At 45.1% G+C, this 16,846-nt stretch overlaps 1 long non-coding RNA gene across 1 annotated transcript; it reads right to left on the reverse strand.

The window, feature by feature from the left end:
* Positions 1 to 12,454: 12,454 nt before the first annotated feature.
* On the reverse strand, positions 12,455 to 14,278 carry LOC146867834 (uncharacterized). Its single transcript, XR_014966146.1, has 3 exons — positions 14,168 to 14,278; positions 14,028 to 14,074; positions 12,455 to 12,554 (listed from the first exon to the last, which is right to left on the reverse strand). It is a non-coding gene; the product is annotated as an uncharacterized LOC146867834 (long non-coding RNA).
* Between the last annotated feature and the right edge of the window lie 2,568 nt (positions 14,279 to 16,846).

Genomic DNA, 16,846 nt, shown 5'->3' on the forward strand with positions numbered 1-16,846 from the left:
TACACTCTTTGTTACAGAACGCAAAGGTACTGCTTTGTCAGTACTCACACAGGAACAAGCAGGATCACACAAACCATGTGCTTATTTTTCTAGTACATTAGATCCCGTAGCTCAGGCTCTGCCTGCGTGCCTGAAATCAGTGGCAGCGACAGCTTTAGCAATCAGACAAAGCGATGCCATAGTGTTAGGACATCCATTGACAGTACAAGTACCACACACAGTAGAGGTTCTTATGAACCGAACGCAAACACAACACTTGACTATAGCAAGACTTACCGGTTACGAATTGACATTGTTTCAGCCACACATAGAAATCAGACGTTGTAGTACATTGAATCCTGCCACACTTTTGCCAGTAAACGGAACAGACCCACTAGCACATGATTGTATTGAAGTTATTACTATCACGACGAAACCCAGACAAGACTTGACAGACGTCCCATTGTCAGATCCAGACCTGACGTTGTATGTAGATGGTTCATGTATGAGAACAAGTACAGGAGAGCTAGTGGCCGCGTATGCAGTCACAACAGACACTGAAGTCATTGAAACATATTGCATAAATACCTTGTCAGCTCAAGCAGCAGAGCTCATCGCTCTGACACAAGCCTGTATTCAAGCCACAAATAAGAAAGTCAACATATACACTGATTCACGTTAGGCATTCGGAGTTGTACATGACTTCGGCGTACTGTGGCGAGAGAGAGGTTATTTAACTTCTCACGGTGCCCACATTCAGCACGGACCCCTCATTCATTCCTTATTAGATGCAATACATCTACCCACTGCAATATCAATTATGAAATGTAAAGCTCATACGAAAGTTACTGATACCATTTCCCAAGGCAATGACCTAGCTGACAGAACAGCTAAACAGACTGCTCAGAATAAAACTCACACATCTGACATGACAAAGACAATAGTTCTGACACCAACACATTGCATGACGGTTAAGGATCCCGCTCTTGACGTAATTGACATACAGACACATGCTACACCAGATGAAATAAAGAAATGGACTGAATTAGGAGGGATCCAAACGAATCAAGGATGGATGACGAAGGAAAAATCTATATGGTTTCTTCCCGACTCTATGGTTCAAGTTATCATTAATACAATACATAGTCCAGCGCACCTAGGAGAAAAGGCTATGCTAGACAGCATTCAACACATTTGGTTCAACAAACATTTACGAGCAGCAGCTAAACAAAAAGTTCGTACCTGTATGATCTGTTGTCAGTTTAACCCAGGTAAAAGCATTCCCGTAGAACAGGGTGGATTTCAGCCTCCTGATCACCCTTTTGAAGTCCTCCAGATGGATTATATCCAGATGGAACGATGTCGAGGATTCAAATATGTTCTTGTAGTTGTTTGTGCTCTTTCCCGTTGGACAGAAGCCTACCCGGTCTCAGATTACACTGCCCCGACTACTGCCAAACAGTTGGTTCGAGAATTCTTCCCACGGTACGGTTTACCACGTGTTGTCTACTCAGATAACGGCCAGCCGTTCTCATCCGAATTAATGAAACACGTTTCACTTTTGTTAGGCTATCAATGGAGATTTCACTGTGTCCGACACCCCGAGGCAGCAGGTCTCGTGGAACGACATAATCAAACTCTGAAAATTAGATTGTCCAAAATATGTAGACAGAAAGGTGTCGATTGGGTAGTAGCCTTACCAGTTGCACTCTTTTACATGAGAATGGTAGCGCACTCTCGAACAGGGCTATCCCCTTATGAGGTGATCTTTGGCAGACCACCAAATATGTGGGGGACGCCTATACCACGCAAAATAACTGATATTGACTGTAATATGCTGACAGATTACCTGGCTTCCTTGATGTCTGCACTACAATCTTGTCGTTCACAGGTAGCTGCAGCCTTTCCCGACAACACCGAGGTGAAACCCCATGACGTAGTTCCCGGGGACCTGGTGTTAGTGCGGAATTTTGACCGGAAGACTCAGCTGGATCCTAGGTGGAAATCGCCTCAACTTGTACTACTCACCACGAGGACAGCCGTGAAGATCGAAGGTCGCAAAGGATGGTTACATTCAAGTCATATCAAGAAATTTCATGGAGTACCGTCTGATGTAAACGTTACACCTCGCGTGTCTTCACCGATTGACTCAAAGCTTCCTTTGGTTGAACAAAGCGATAAGGAACTATACAAACTAAAATTACGGTCTAATAAGTCAGACAATTTGATTGTTTAAGTCCTCTCCAAGGTGAATCGGTCGAATTTGTCTCTGACATGTATCCCCTAGACCTGAATAGAGAAAGAAACCGAAAGATGCAGTTGAAAAAACATGCGTACTGTAAATCACTGCGTAGTCATTGCACAGTGACGTTATTAATTTTGTTTTTCTTATGTCTTTTAATAATCGCTGCGAGTATATTGTTGCACATATATTATCCTATTTCTAAACATGTTTACAATGTTACTGCTGAACATTCTTTTAGTGAATTACCCCCGCATGAGTTGTCCTATAGATTTGCGCTGCGCAATAACACTTTTATTAGTATGTTCCATCATTCCCATCAGACTAGCAATGCTACAAATTGTTGGATATGTGGCCGACTCCCTCCCTATCAGAACTATAAGGGAGTTTTGCCCCTCTTTCCATATCCGTTCACACACAATGGCTCCTGTGGAGCATGGTTTAGTTTAATTAATTCCTTAGATTCAAACTCAGTAGCTTATCAAGACAACTGGGTATGGGGAAACCTGAACTTAGTTTTGCTTAAAGTCTGCTACCCTAACAAGGAGGGACTTCCCAAAAGAACAGGAACTGATCTAGAAAATGAAGTATTTGGATTAGGTAATTTTACACTTAACCTCATGATCCTGAACGTTGAATCTGAAGCTACACCAATATTGCCCGCCATGTCGGTATTCCCAGTAAAAGGGGAACTATGTATAAGAAAGAATGGCTCCATACACATGGGCCATAGTAAATGCACCACTGTGATAAAATTCAGTGATCAAGGCAAGTCTACATTTAGAGCTTCTCGTCATTCCTACTTTATATGTGGCCAGACCGCATATATACGCCTACCTCCAGATTGGGATGGTACCTGTTACATAGCATTCCTCCTACCACCTGTTTTCCTAGCTCCTCCTGATTATCATAGAAATACTCATTTAGTACACAATAGACAGCAGAGAGATCTCCCAATAGTCGATTATACTGAAACGGCATGGGAAAAATACACAGATTTCAATAAAGTTTTCTTCCCCTATATAGGTACAGTCACTAATAGTAAGTTGATACGTAGATTAACCAGAACCCTTGAAGCAGTAGTGAACGAAACTATTTCCGCCTTAGGCAATTTAACAGAAGAGCAGTCTGCTATGCGGATTGTTGTGCTTCAGAATCGTCTTGTCCTTGACGTCATCCTGGCCGATAGGGGCGGAGCTTGTAGGGTCATCGGATCAAGTTGTTGCATTTTCATACCAGAAAATTCACCGTCAGTATATAAAGCCATAACCCGCCTTCATAAGATTGTAAGCCAGATACACCAGAGTCCAGGCACCTGGACTTGGTCCGGTTGGTTCTGGGGCGTGTTGTCAGCCTGGGGATGGAGAATGCTCTCCTTCCTAGGTATTGGCTTTCTCATACTATTCAGTTGCTGCTTATGTCTACAATGTGGGCCAGCGATTTGTGGTCTATGTGCCACCTCGTGTATCCCACATCCAAGTTTTCGTTTGAGATCCCGGAAGAAGAAAGAAGAACAAATGATGTTATATGAACAGATCGATGGATTGATGAAGATTGATATCTCCTAAGGGCCAGTAGGGGACAAGGAGGGAATGTGGAAATATGGATTTTTATGGTCGGTTATGTCCCCTATCTTGGACCCCAACGGTTTTATGTATAAGTCACAAGTACATGTATGTTCCCTCCAGTTCCAGTTATGAAGACGCAAACACATGTGCGTCCACCGTCAACATGTCCTCTTTCAGATCCGCCATGAATGGGCTGGATATTCTATTCCTAAAGTATGAAAGGCCACCGGCTTTATATGGTTCATTTATCCCATTTTACAGTCCAGGCGAGTAGGCCCTGATTCTGCCACCAAGCCTTTTCTTGCCTTCTGCCTCTGAAAGCTCCAGTCTGAGCCTGCATCTGTGACCATGAACTTTGTCTTACTCCATGCGCGGCTAACGGTGCCTGATCCAGCCCGTAGTCTGCCAGAAAACTGTACTTCACCTTCAAGATTATCTCCTCCGCCCCTCATCCGATGCATTCCTGTCTAGCAGTTTAGGTAAACATTCCTCCAGCTACCGTGAAAAGGGGCCAGGCCTCGCTGTCCTCATGCAAGTAATTCATAAACCCTGTTACCATGGAATATTCCTACCCCCTCGCATCTAGTGTAGACACTTAGACGCTTGTACACGCACTAACAGTCAGTATAGTCAGTATAGAATAAGATTCTATCCTAAGAGACCTCTCTTTTTGGATAACACAGTTCTTTAAACATAGGATATTAGATATGATTTGGGATTAGGTTGACATAACCCCAGACTCTTGTCTCCACATGTAGAGCTAAATGTCAAGTCCCATTCTCCCCCTAGTTGCACGTCAAATCACACGTCATGCTGCTGCGCGCGCATCTCTGCCAAGTATTTTTTGCTGACATTGCGAAATTCTTTCATGGAACCACCCATTTGTGACATCATACCTAATGACGTTCTTTAGTTACGCCTAGTTACACCCATTTTAGTTACGCATGTATATCTTTATCTCTGTTATCAACTGTTACGCCTCCTGCATCTGTTTCACTGTAATGCCTCTTCTATAAAAATGATTACCTGTCAATAATGTGTCGTCCTTCACTTCCTGACCCTCCGTGGTGATGGAATATGAAGCCAACAATTCGAATTGTTATTGGAATAAAGCCCGTTCCGAATCTCTAATACCACGGATTCTGCCTCTTATTTTACTGAGCTATTCTTATTAATTTTCCGCATCAAATTAAGTACCGGTAATTAAATTATTTACCACACAACGACACGTGGCTGTGGGCCCCTGCTGACCGCTGCCTGAACTGAGCCTTGATTTATTGTCATTGTACTGGCCTCATCGCAGACTGCATCCCCTTTCAACTCTGATGCCACTAACTCTGTGCCCCGAAATTCATGGACACTCTCTGGTTGAACTTTGATGGCGTCTGAGTATATGGCCTGGGGGTTGTCTTCATCATCATGTAGCTGATACTGACTTGGTGTTAAGAATGAGTCTGTAGCATTCATCTCCTCCATATTGCCTGTGTCTGCTTGGTTCTGCCTTCTGCATCATGCCCTGGAAGAACACCTTCCACTGTCCCCCGAAACACTCCGCGACATTCACCTTGGACATCGACGAGGACCCGCTCAGCTCTCATGGCCATACCTCAGTGTACCGCAAGTCACCGTTCCGTGGCAGTGTGCCTGTGCCGGCCGCAGTGCATCCGGGGCCACTAACTCTGTGCAGCTCAAGTCGTGGACCCTTGCAATTTGCACTTTGAACTTCTGATTGTCTGATAACTGTTGTAGTTGTTGCCAGCACCAACCACTTCCTGAAGGCTGGCTTACACTCACCATGGCAGCAACTAATGTGTGTGTCTCTGTTGTAGTGTTGGCACCACCTGTCCTGCAGTGGACAATGTTGCAATGTAGCATGCCCCCGGAGTGTGGGCTCGGCCGAAGGGGCAAATGAGGGAGCGCATGCCCGCTCAGGGTCCGGGATCATACATGCCAACTGTTGTGTGTGTGTCGCTGTTACCGCAGCATAAGTCAAAGGTCTACCCTCAACCGCATTGCCAGTCCAGCCAGCCATGAACTCTACATTTGTGTCTGCCCCATCCTTACCATAGGTCTACACACATGTGGCCACTCACCTTCAATGCACAACATCACAGTGTCATTCTCAGGCTTGTGGACATGGCTGAAGAGGGGTGAAACCCCGAAACCGGTCCTAGGATGCTTGTTTCCAGTCCAGGGAGGACCTGGCTTGGCAGTTCGGGCTGGACTGTTCCCATGAGGCACAGGGTCAAGACTGATTTGCATATGGCTGGGTTCAAACTGGAATGGCATGGTGAGCAAAAAAACGATGGATTTAGGCCCAGATCTCTGTACTGGGGTGAATGTATGACATTGTTCTGCATTCTGTCCATCAATTTTTGTTTTGCATTTGTCACCCCGAGTGGGAAGGCTATGCCCAGACGTGGGTCCCGTGCTCTCCATGCCACTGGAATCAAGCTATCCTGGCTGAAGAGGGGTGAAACCCCGAAACTGGTCCTAGGATGCTTGTTTCCAGTCCAGGGAGGACCTGGCTTGGCAGTTCGGGCTGGACTGTTCCCATGAGGCACAGGGTCAAGACTGATTTGCATATGGCTGGGTTCAAACTGGAATGGCATGGTGAGCAAAAAAACGATGGATTTAGGCCCAGATCTCTGTAATGGGGTGAATGTATGACATTGTTCTGCATTCTGTCCATCAATTTTTGTTTTTGCATTTGTCACCCCGAGTGCGAAGGCTATGCCCAGACGTGGGTCCCGTGCTCTCCATGCCACTGGAATCAAGCTATCCTGGCTGAAGAGGGGTGAAACCCCGAAACCGGTCCTAGGATGCTTGTTTCCAGTCCAGGGAGGACCTGGCTTGGCAGTTCGGGCTGGACTGTTCCCATGAGGCACAGGGTCAAGACTGATTTGCATATGGCTGGGTTCAAACTGGAATGGCATGGTGAGCAAAAAAACGATGGATTTAGGCCCAGATCTCTGTACTGGGGTGAATGTATGACATTGTTCTGCATTCTGTCCATCAATTTTTGTTTTTGCATTTGTCACCCCGAGTGGGAAGGGTATGCCCAGACGTGGGTCCCGTGCTCTCCATGCACTGGAATCAAGCTATCCTGGCTGAAGAGGGGTGAAACCCCGAAACCGGTCCTAGGATGCTTGTTTCCAGTCCAGGGAGGACCTGGCTTGGCAGTTCGGGCTGGACTGTTCCCATGAGGCACAGGGTCAAGACTGATTTGCATATGGCTGGGTTCAAACTGGAATGGCATGGTGAGCAAAAAAACGATGGATTTAGGCACAGATCTCTGTACTGGGGTGAATGTATGACATTGTTCTGCATTCTGTCCATCAATTTTTGTATTTGCATTTGTCACCCCGAGTGGGAAGGGTATGCCCAGACGTGGGTCCCGTGCTCTCCATGCCACTGGAATCAAGCTATCCTGGCTGAAGAGGGGTGAAACCCCGAAACCGGTCCTAGGATGCTTGTTTCCAGTCCAGGGAGGACCTGGCTTGGCAGTTCGGGCTGGACTGTTCCCATGAGGCACAGGGTCAAGACTGATATGCAAATGGCTGGGTTCAAACTGGAATGGCATGGTGAGAAAAAAAACGATGGATATAGGCCCAGATCTCTGTACTGGGGTGAATGTATGACATTGTTCTGCAGTCTGTCCATCAATTTTTGTTTTTTCAATTTTTGTTTTTGCATTTGTGGACATGCGCAGACAGGCATGACAATGGTGTGCCGTAAGAGTGCAAGTGATGCAACCGCGCTGCGCACATTAGTTAATAGGTTCGGGGGAGGGAGGAGCAGCAGTGAGGCTATGTAATACACATTGATGACGCTCATTTGCTACAAGCAGTACATGTCAAACAGGAATTACTTCTAAGTCACACATATCACACACAAATGAACCAGTTAGCCTGCCAACACATCATGCAGAACCAACTATTGACTCATGTCTCTCTGCACTGTCACAGGTGACCAAGGATATGCACTCTGCCCTTGGATGATGACACCCCTCCGAGCCCCGATCACATGGGCCCAGAGGCAGTACAATGCGGCCCACAAACGCACCAGGGGCATCGTGGAACGCACATTTGACGTGTTGAAGTTATGTTTCAGGTGCCTGGGCATCACAGATGGAAGGCTCCTGTATAGCCCAGACATCGTGTGCAAGATGATCGTTGCATGTTGTGTGTTGCACAACATATGTGTACTCACCAATGCCCCATGGCTACGAGTGCCAGATGCTCCGGACGATGATGAGGAAGATGAGGCAGGTGAACCACACTCCACTGCAGCTGCAGCAGGAATAGCCCATAGGAACATCATCATTGACAGTTTCTTCACATGAGCACGTCACATTGTCACAGTCCTTAGCAATCATAGGACAGTACAAAATTACCACAGGCACAGCATGTGCAAATAAATTCATTCCAACACACAGTCCCTGAATGCATGTCACTCCTCTGTACAAGCACATCACTCTGACAAGTGTAAGTGCAACATGTAGTGCTAACAATCTCGAAAATTGAGAATAGATGTTGGGTGTGTCACCTCTGTACAGAGAGGCTGTTTGGGGTGTCACGTATTCGAAATGCCATTTCTGTGTGTCAAAGATAGTACGAATCTCACTCATCAGCATTTCACATGTGTCCCAAATCATAACATATAGGCTGTCATTTGTGACCTACAATTGACAACAGGGCTTCTTTTGGGGTCAGATATGTACCACCATGGTGCAGGGATGCACCCTGTGACTCAAGTCCCACAACATGAGCAACATGGACGTAACGGGGAATCACTGCCCCTACATTCGTCCATGCTTTCATACTTGATTAATCTTAGACATGACATATCTGTGTGTATTAGAATGTATTATTCACATTCAGTGGAGTGTTGAAGCTCTCTTAGCACTGGGCCATGCAGACAATACTTCACAATGTTGCCCTATGACGGGCCAGCCAGAGTCCTTGAGGGATTGTCAAGTTACTCGCAAGGGAAAGAGTCCTGTCCGCAGGCTGATTGCTGTGTCATTGTTTTGCAAACAATATATGGTGGGCCATGTCGATGTGCAAGATTAGTGTTGCAGGGCGTATCTGGGGACAGTGGAAGGTGTTATTCCAGGGCATGATGCAGAGGACAGAACCAAGCAGAAAGGAGCCATATGGCGGAGATGTATGCTACTGCTTCCTACTTAACACTAAGGCAGATTCAGCCTCATCTTCGGCCTCTAACGTTTCATGTGCCTCACATGTGGGTGGTGGTGTTTGGTCTGCAGCACTGTGTGACACTGACACTTCAGGGGCCGGAGATGTGAATGTAGAAGTAGCAGCAGCATTCATCTGTGCAATGTCTTGTGGCATCACTCCCATGATGAGGATATGCAGGGCATGGAAGATCCCATCTACAGCTTTCTCGTGTGCAGCCGTGGTAGACATTCTTTGCACCTGCATCCGCTCCATGTTCTCCATGACCCTCCTTATGATTCCCAAATCACAGATGACATCGCTGTAGCCACTCTGACTAGACAGTTGTTGTTTTCTCCCAGTCATGACTCCAGTGACGCCAGCCATGGATTGTTGGAGGGCATGGGGAGGACTGTGGGTGTCCGTTAGGGAGTGTAAGTGGTCCCTGATGGGACTTAGATACCCACGTATGGCATCTAGTTTGGCTGCCATGAGTTCAAACCCCACCCGCACCTGTTCAGCCAGCTCCTTCTGGCAGTCTAACACACGGCGTTGGAACACCATGTGTTCGTCGGTGAGGTGCTGGGAGCCAGACGTGATTGTGGGTGCTTCCTGATGTGTGGTCTGTGCAGGGCATTGGCTCACCTCGATGGTGCTGAGCTGACCTGCTACTGGAGGTGGGGTGCGTAGGGTGTCCATGAACCGTTGGAGTTCGTCTAGGTCGATGTCCTGGGGGTCGTTTCCATCATCACTGACATGATGTAGGGTCTGCTCTACAGGAGGTGTTGATTGTCCCTCTGCAATGTAAAGGGGAGATGCAGTTTCACAGTGTGTTCCATGTATGTTGGCGCATTGGCAAAGTTTACATACAGACTGCATAACAATGCACATTGTGACTGTTTGTGAGGAGATGCCTATCTGATGCGGGACAGTGGACATTTGTACTGCATCACGGATGTGAGGTTGTACTTGTACATTGTCATCTCACAGTTTACTGCAATGCCAGATGTGATTGGCCATTTTAGACAAGACACACATGCGGCACCAGTTGTGTTCTGTGTTCTGTTGTGAAAGTGTTGCTGTTTGCACCACATTGTTGTCAATGTTGAGGTGCTCTTTATTCTTATGTCTGTGTGCTGCATTGTGGGTGATTCGCCCCTTCAGCTCTGATTTGGCCACCCCTCATCCCTTTCAGGTGGTGTGCCTTTGACTTCTGTGCTTCTACAGTGCTGAGATATAGCAGACTTGGGTGAATTGGGCTCTTGGTCGAGTTGTGACTATCGGGCATGGTTTGTCCACAAATGTGTGGTTGACGGCAGGGGTTGTGTGTGCACGTGTGACCTGCTCCTTTCCAGATGTGGCCCACACTGTCATGATGATTGGACTGCAACCATGCTAATCGTCATGTGGTGTCACTTGCAGTGTCAGTGTGGCACACAAATATGCATCTTTGCTGGGTTTCGCACGTGTGCATGTATTGGTGGTGAGATTGGTGATGTGTGGGGTGGGACCCCTTTGGGGACATGGGGTACGGGGGCCTACTTGGTGTTTGTATGTGTGCTGCAGTGTGCCACGGGGATCAGGGAAATGATCCAGAGTCATTGTGGGTGTGCAGTGTGCTCTACTTAATTGTGCATGTGTGTCATTGAGCCCATTTCCCCCCGTCCCCCCAGTCCCTGGTCAGTACTCACCCTGTTGATGATGTGTCAGGTCATGTTGAGCAGTGTCCGGATCCCCAAATCCTGGCACCGTATCCCGACTGATGACTGAGGCCACCATTTTCTCCATGTCATCCAGCTCCTGGTGTGCCGCTGGACCCCCACCTCATGCTGGCATCGCGTTTCTTCTTGGTTTTGCCCTTCACATCATTCCAGCACCTCTTGACCTCTTCCATTGTCCTCCTCAACGCTGCAACTGCATTCACATGGTCCAAGATGCTCTGCCATATTTGCGTCTTTGTTGCCAATGACACGTTGGAGGTGCCGAACAGTTGTTGGTAGTGTTCTATCACTTCCGTAACGATGATCCTGTTTTCCTGCGGACTGAACCGCGTCTTCCTCTTCTCCTTGGCCTTCCCCGACCCCGAGTTTCCCTGCTGGTGGTCTGTGGGGCTTGTGGGGTTCGCGTTGTCCTCTGCACTTGGTCCGGATGCATCCATGGTGCTACGCAGTTTATTTTTTTTTTGCCTTTTTTTGTTCTGCTTTTATAGTGCTTTTTCCTGCATGACACGTGGGAAATGCAGGCCTGTCGCTGGTTATGGCTGATTTTTATATCGCGATTGGCCACATTGCAACTTTTTTCGCATTCGCGTTTCGCGTTTTTTCGGCGTTGCGTTGATTTTAACGCGGTCATTTGGTACGTTATCGTGAGACTATCTCATGGTGCTGCCGCGTTGAGAATACAACGTTAAAACTGCGTTATTTTGCGATAATTATCACACGTTCTTGAGACTATCCCCCAGTGTCACTTAAGTGTAGAGTTTTCTCCTGGACCCTGGAAAACATGGATGTCATTTTCCTAGCTTGTGAAAACCATGCACGTTCACAGCAGTCATAAACAGAAAAAATAGGAAAGAACAACCTTGGAAGACCCGTGCTAAAAAATGCAGCCTGGTGGCAGGAGAGAATGAGCAGCCTACAAAGAGTTTATGAAATTAAGTCAGGGACTTGGGGGAACTCCAAACCTTTATTAAGACATGAACCACAGTACTGGTTAAATGGAACATCTGCTAATTTACATGATGCCCTTCATCTTACTTAAATGCCTATAACATACCTGGACATTTTTTTAAAATAAAAATGGAACCAGGAAGTCTGCCCTCATTTACTGGGATGTAACTTAAAACATGCGTGGGAAGGGGTCATCACTCAGACTCAAGGGTTTACAATGTAAATACAATGCTTCACTAGTTTCCATAGGTATGCCCATCCCTGCATATATTTTAAAGGTGAAAGGTTTTGAAATAATCAATAGATTTTGAGCTCACCTAAACTCTTAAGGCTCTTCACTCCAAAACAGCCATCCAAGGCTCAGAGCCTGAGTCTGGCGGACGGGATACTCCATCATAAATGTGACAGATATCCCTTCCCCCATACAAGTGCATTATACCCTATGCCAATTGTAATACAGCGGACAAGATATCCTTCTTGTTTGTGACAGAGTAGCCCATCCGCTAAACTCTATCCCAGACTCTTCATTTCTGCAACGGAGTTGCAAGTTGTCTACATGTATTCACTACTGTTTTATTATCAAAAAATATTTCACATTCCAAATTTTCTAAACCTTACACAGAGATTTGTAGGGACCCTTCTGTTAAAATGGCTTGACCATTGTGTTGTTTATTACCTGAAAGAATGTAAACTATTCTTCTAAATCTTACTTTGATCTCTTTCACCTTTTGATGCATGATTACATTGAGCGTACCCCCCAATGGACATGTTGCTTAGCTTTTCCCCAAATTTCACTTGTGTTCAATGGATACATACCTCCACAAAAGCAGGGAATTTTACATTAACTCCTTTTTCAAATGTCCCTTAAGAATATCTGGGAAACAGATAAGAAGAAAATGGAAGGGCCCATCTCGTCCTGGATGAAAGAGAATTCATAGAAATAAAAATCTAGTATTGTGAGACACACGTAGCATGTTACCTCTAAATTACCCACCAAACTTTCAATTTCCCCATCACTGGCACAGAATGTAAAAATCCCCATGCATTTTAATTGTCTCTAATTTGTCCTCTCCACTAAGATGAACACTTGCCTCACCAATAGAAACATCCAAGGGGCATATTATCAAGACAGGCGATAAAATTATCGCAGCTTTAGCGGCAGAAAACTTCAGCTAAAACGGCGATTAAGGGCTTGATAATATACTCTATGGAATTCCAATTGAAGCCCATGTTAGATGTGAAGGACATCTAACCTGAGCTTCAATTGGAATTCCATAGAGCATATTATCAAGCCCATTATCGCCGTTTTAGCGGCAGTTTTCTGACGCTAAACCGGCAATAATTTTATCGCCTGTCTTGATAATATGCCCCCTAGTTACTGTACTTAACCGCATCGCTGCTCATGATGGAACCATCCCGTCCTAAGCCACGGGCGCCGTGTGCTCATGACGGAGTGGTTCCATCATGCTGCGGCCGTTGGCGGCTGCTCCGCCCACGTGGCGCTGATTCCCCACCTGTGCGGGCGATTAGCGTGAGTGGGCGGAGTCATGACGGAACCACTCCATCATGAGCACAGCGCGCCCGTGGCTCATGACGGAGTGGTTCCGTCACGAGCATGGCGGCGCCGCGCTCACCCCTCACCCCCCCAGCGCCGCGGCAAAATTCGTGCCGCGGCGAAGGAGTTAAGGAATTCTTAAAGCCCTATCAGATTTCCTGGAAATCACAAGAACATTGGTGCATTTCTCTATACACTACTGTACCAATGCTACGCAAGCACCCTGAAAATTAAATACGGAAACCCGTATCATTGTAAACAGGGCGCATACCTGCCTTTTCAGAATGGTGGAGTGCAGAGGTAGCAATTCTGGCTTGATGCAGAGCTCCACAAATCAAGGGTCATTGGGACCCAATCTCAGCGCACTGTTGCTGCTGGACGCTCCAGGATTTCTTTCACATCTATAAGCTTTTTAGGAGATTATACTTCAATGTTCCAATCTCAATGAAGAATACATGAACAATCTTCTGAATTCAGCACATCACAATTTTATTCATTGGATATAATATAAATCTTTCTTTGTTGTTCAAACTAGATTTCTTGCTTGATCAAAAAACTCTCTTGTAGTTGCCCTATGCATTTCGAGCCGGCTTGGCTCTTCCTCAGGGGCTTAGAAATTCTAGAACAAAAATGGTTACATATAACGTTTGTCTTGTAATAATAAAGATGTCAAAAGCGCGTCATTTCAAACATGGCAAAGTTTCACTCTAACAATATTCAATCTGTGTGTCACTCTAATGGGAATGTGTGTTGTTATTTAAACCTCCACCAGGAGTCGTGCTCGGGACAAAAAGGGGCTAATAGTGTCACACAAAGAAAATGGTAACAGCATACCTGGTTTGTAACATGAGGTGAAAACTAACCGATCTGGTGAGGTCAATCTGCGAAAAATAATGAAAGAGCTAAAATAAAGATGAGAAAAAAACTCGAGTGACATTGCGGAAAGAACGAAGAGTACGTCGTTACAAACTTACTCTGATCGTAATCAAATGGGATCTCTGAATCTCGGATCTGGATAGACGGGTGGACGAAGATTCTGTGGCTACGATCAACTCAGGGCAGTGAATGCCGATCGACGATTAGAAATGTTTCCGGGTGTGCACGCGAGTTCAGACTCTCGCGATATAGATATTCTCTTGTAAATATGCCCCTAGGTGCAGTGGGTAGCTCTGAGGGCGGTGGGGGCGGACCGCCCCAGGCGGCACGTGTTTTGGAGGTGACGGACAGCCCCCCTTCTCCCGCTCTTACCTGCGGACGAAAGAATTGCCAGCTCCCCCTCATACCCCGCCCCCCTCTTACCTGCAGCCATTGTGGCCGCATGAATTACCAGTACCCCGCTCTTTCATCAGGCCACCGCGGGCGGCAAATGCAGGGTCCGTCACGGGCGGCCTGAGGCCTAGCTACGCCACTTCCTAGATGTGAGACATCATTATGGCAGAATGCCGAACATTTCTGCCGTTAGCTATATAATGTATGTGTAGCAGCATCTTGTATTATCCTGACCTTCACTGAAAGCAAATCGTTTTAGGGTGCAGGGATTTGCAGACCCTTGGTCGGCCTTTCTGCCGATTCGCATATTTTTTGGGGTCGACTTGGTTTTTCATAAAAAAATTCTTTTTTTTGCAATTCTTTGGCCTTGCTTTTTTGAAACTTTGGTATACAGATCCTAAAACGATGCAAACTTACCGAAAAGTTAAATTTGACTTTTTTGTAACAACAATTTCCATTTTCGGTCGTTTTGTAAAACGTACAACTTTTCCCATGTGCAATAAAATATCCTTCGTAGTGCCCCAAATACTAGAATATCTGTTTTCCTCGCACTGCACATAGAACAATAGTGAACTGTTGCAGGGAAAGTTCTGCTCCATTCCAAGGGAGTGCTGTTTACTGAAAGGAGCAAGAAAATGAAAGACCACATTATGGAATTACAAGTGCATTATCAGTCTTGAACAGCGAGATAATGCAATTAAGAACATGGCAAAGATCAATCTTTCTGCCTCAAATGGGTGGATTGTGAGGATTCATAACATGCCCATTACAGCTTTTCCAATTGCCTGGGGTTGTTTATGCGTTCGGTCCCTGTACAGAGGCATGTGGTTATTATTTGCCCCTTTAATATGGAGTTGATTTAAGCTTTTCTCTAGAGATATTTTTTTTATAGCGTTATGGATTAACACTGCATCACTTCGATGATTCTGTCATTGAGACAAAAACTGCTATGGGTCAGATTATTTTCTCTTTCTCTTTACACTCTCCACTGTCTGTGATTTCAGGAGGAGATATGCTTCAGTGGATTATTTATAAGCTTTGGAACTAGTCTGTGTGCTCGCGCTTGTTTCCCCTTTAAAGTCAATTGTGTTTTGACTTTTGCTCTCCTCTTCCTCTCATCTTTCTCCTTTTCTTTTTTCCTTTCATCTTCTCTATTTTTTTTCTTTCTTCTTCATTATTGTTCAATAGGGGTTAGTTTCCATGTGTTCGTTATAAGACTAAATAATTCAATTTAGGCTTTATATATGTGGAATAATAATAATAATAATAATAATAATAATAATAAAGTAAATTGTGTGATCCTGAACAAACCACTTTATTTCCATGCTTCTTGGGTTACCCTGCCTGACTGTATGAAGCCACTTGGAAACAAGCAAAACTGTATGGACACATTCAAATGCCGTACACTTTACATTTAACTTCTTGAAGAGAATAAAAGACTGGATGGGTGTGACAAATGGTTGCTCGATGTGTCTTGAAGCCATTGTGCACTGCCCGAAGCGAGGGTCTAATTATGAAAGTGTCCTGGCTGAAGACATTTTTAATGCTGCATTTTTTTTGTATTTCGTATTTTGTATGTATGTCCATTTACAAACCAAAAGAAATGCTTGGGCCAAACCTAGCTACTTGGACATGGACAGAACTCTGCAATACAGAATCAAATCCATATCAATGAATATATCCATATCCATATCATATCCATTTCAATAATATAAATCATCCAGCAATCCTTGTATAAAGGTTTGTCTCTAATTTCCTTATTACAGGGGACATATGACATCGCTACTTTCCTGTAATATAGAAATGAGAGAGCCACTTAACCATAATAACGTATTACGGTTGAGTCCTGATGTCATAATACCTCATGCCAGAGCCAGCAACCAAAGAGAAAGGCAGGAAACTGGGTGAAATTAAAACTGCTGTTTAAACAGCGAAGACGAAACCTCACTTTTCATTCTTGTGTTCTGATTTTTTGAGTGAACAGTGATCAGCAGAAATGAGATATTTTTGGCAATATTCTTATTTTTTGCACAGTTTTACTAATTATAGGAACGATAGACCCTCTATGCATTTTTCAAAACATTCTAAACTACAGTTTAAAAAAAAAATCTGACTAGTTCTAAACTGATTCTAACATGTTTTTGTAAGAAGTATCTAACTGTTTTTTGGTTTGTTTCGTTTTGCACAACAGATAACTTTTATTCTTCATTTCTGCTAACATCCATTCTCTGTTATACGATAGAGCAAGACACAAGGATTTAAGAGGTTGTTTGGAAGGGCACCAGTGTGACCATGTATTATAAGGAATTAAGTATTCACATACTTTATATATATGGGATAAAGTACACACTGCAGTAAATTATAAGGATATTGCAGAGGAGTTA

This window comes from Triturus cristatus, chromosome 1_2, assembly GCF_964204655.1.
Source record: "Triturus cristatus chromosome 1_2, aTriCri1.1, whole genome shotgun sequence".
NCBI lineage: Eukaryota > Metazoa > Chordata > Amphibia > Caudata > Salamandridae > Triturus > Triturus cristatus.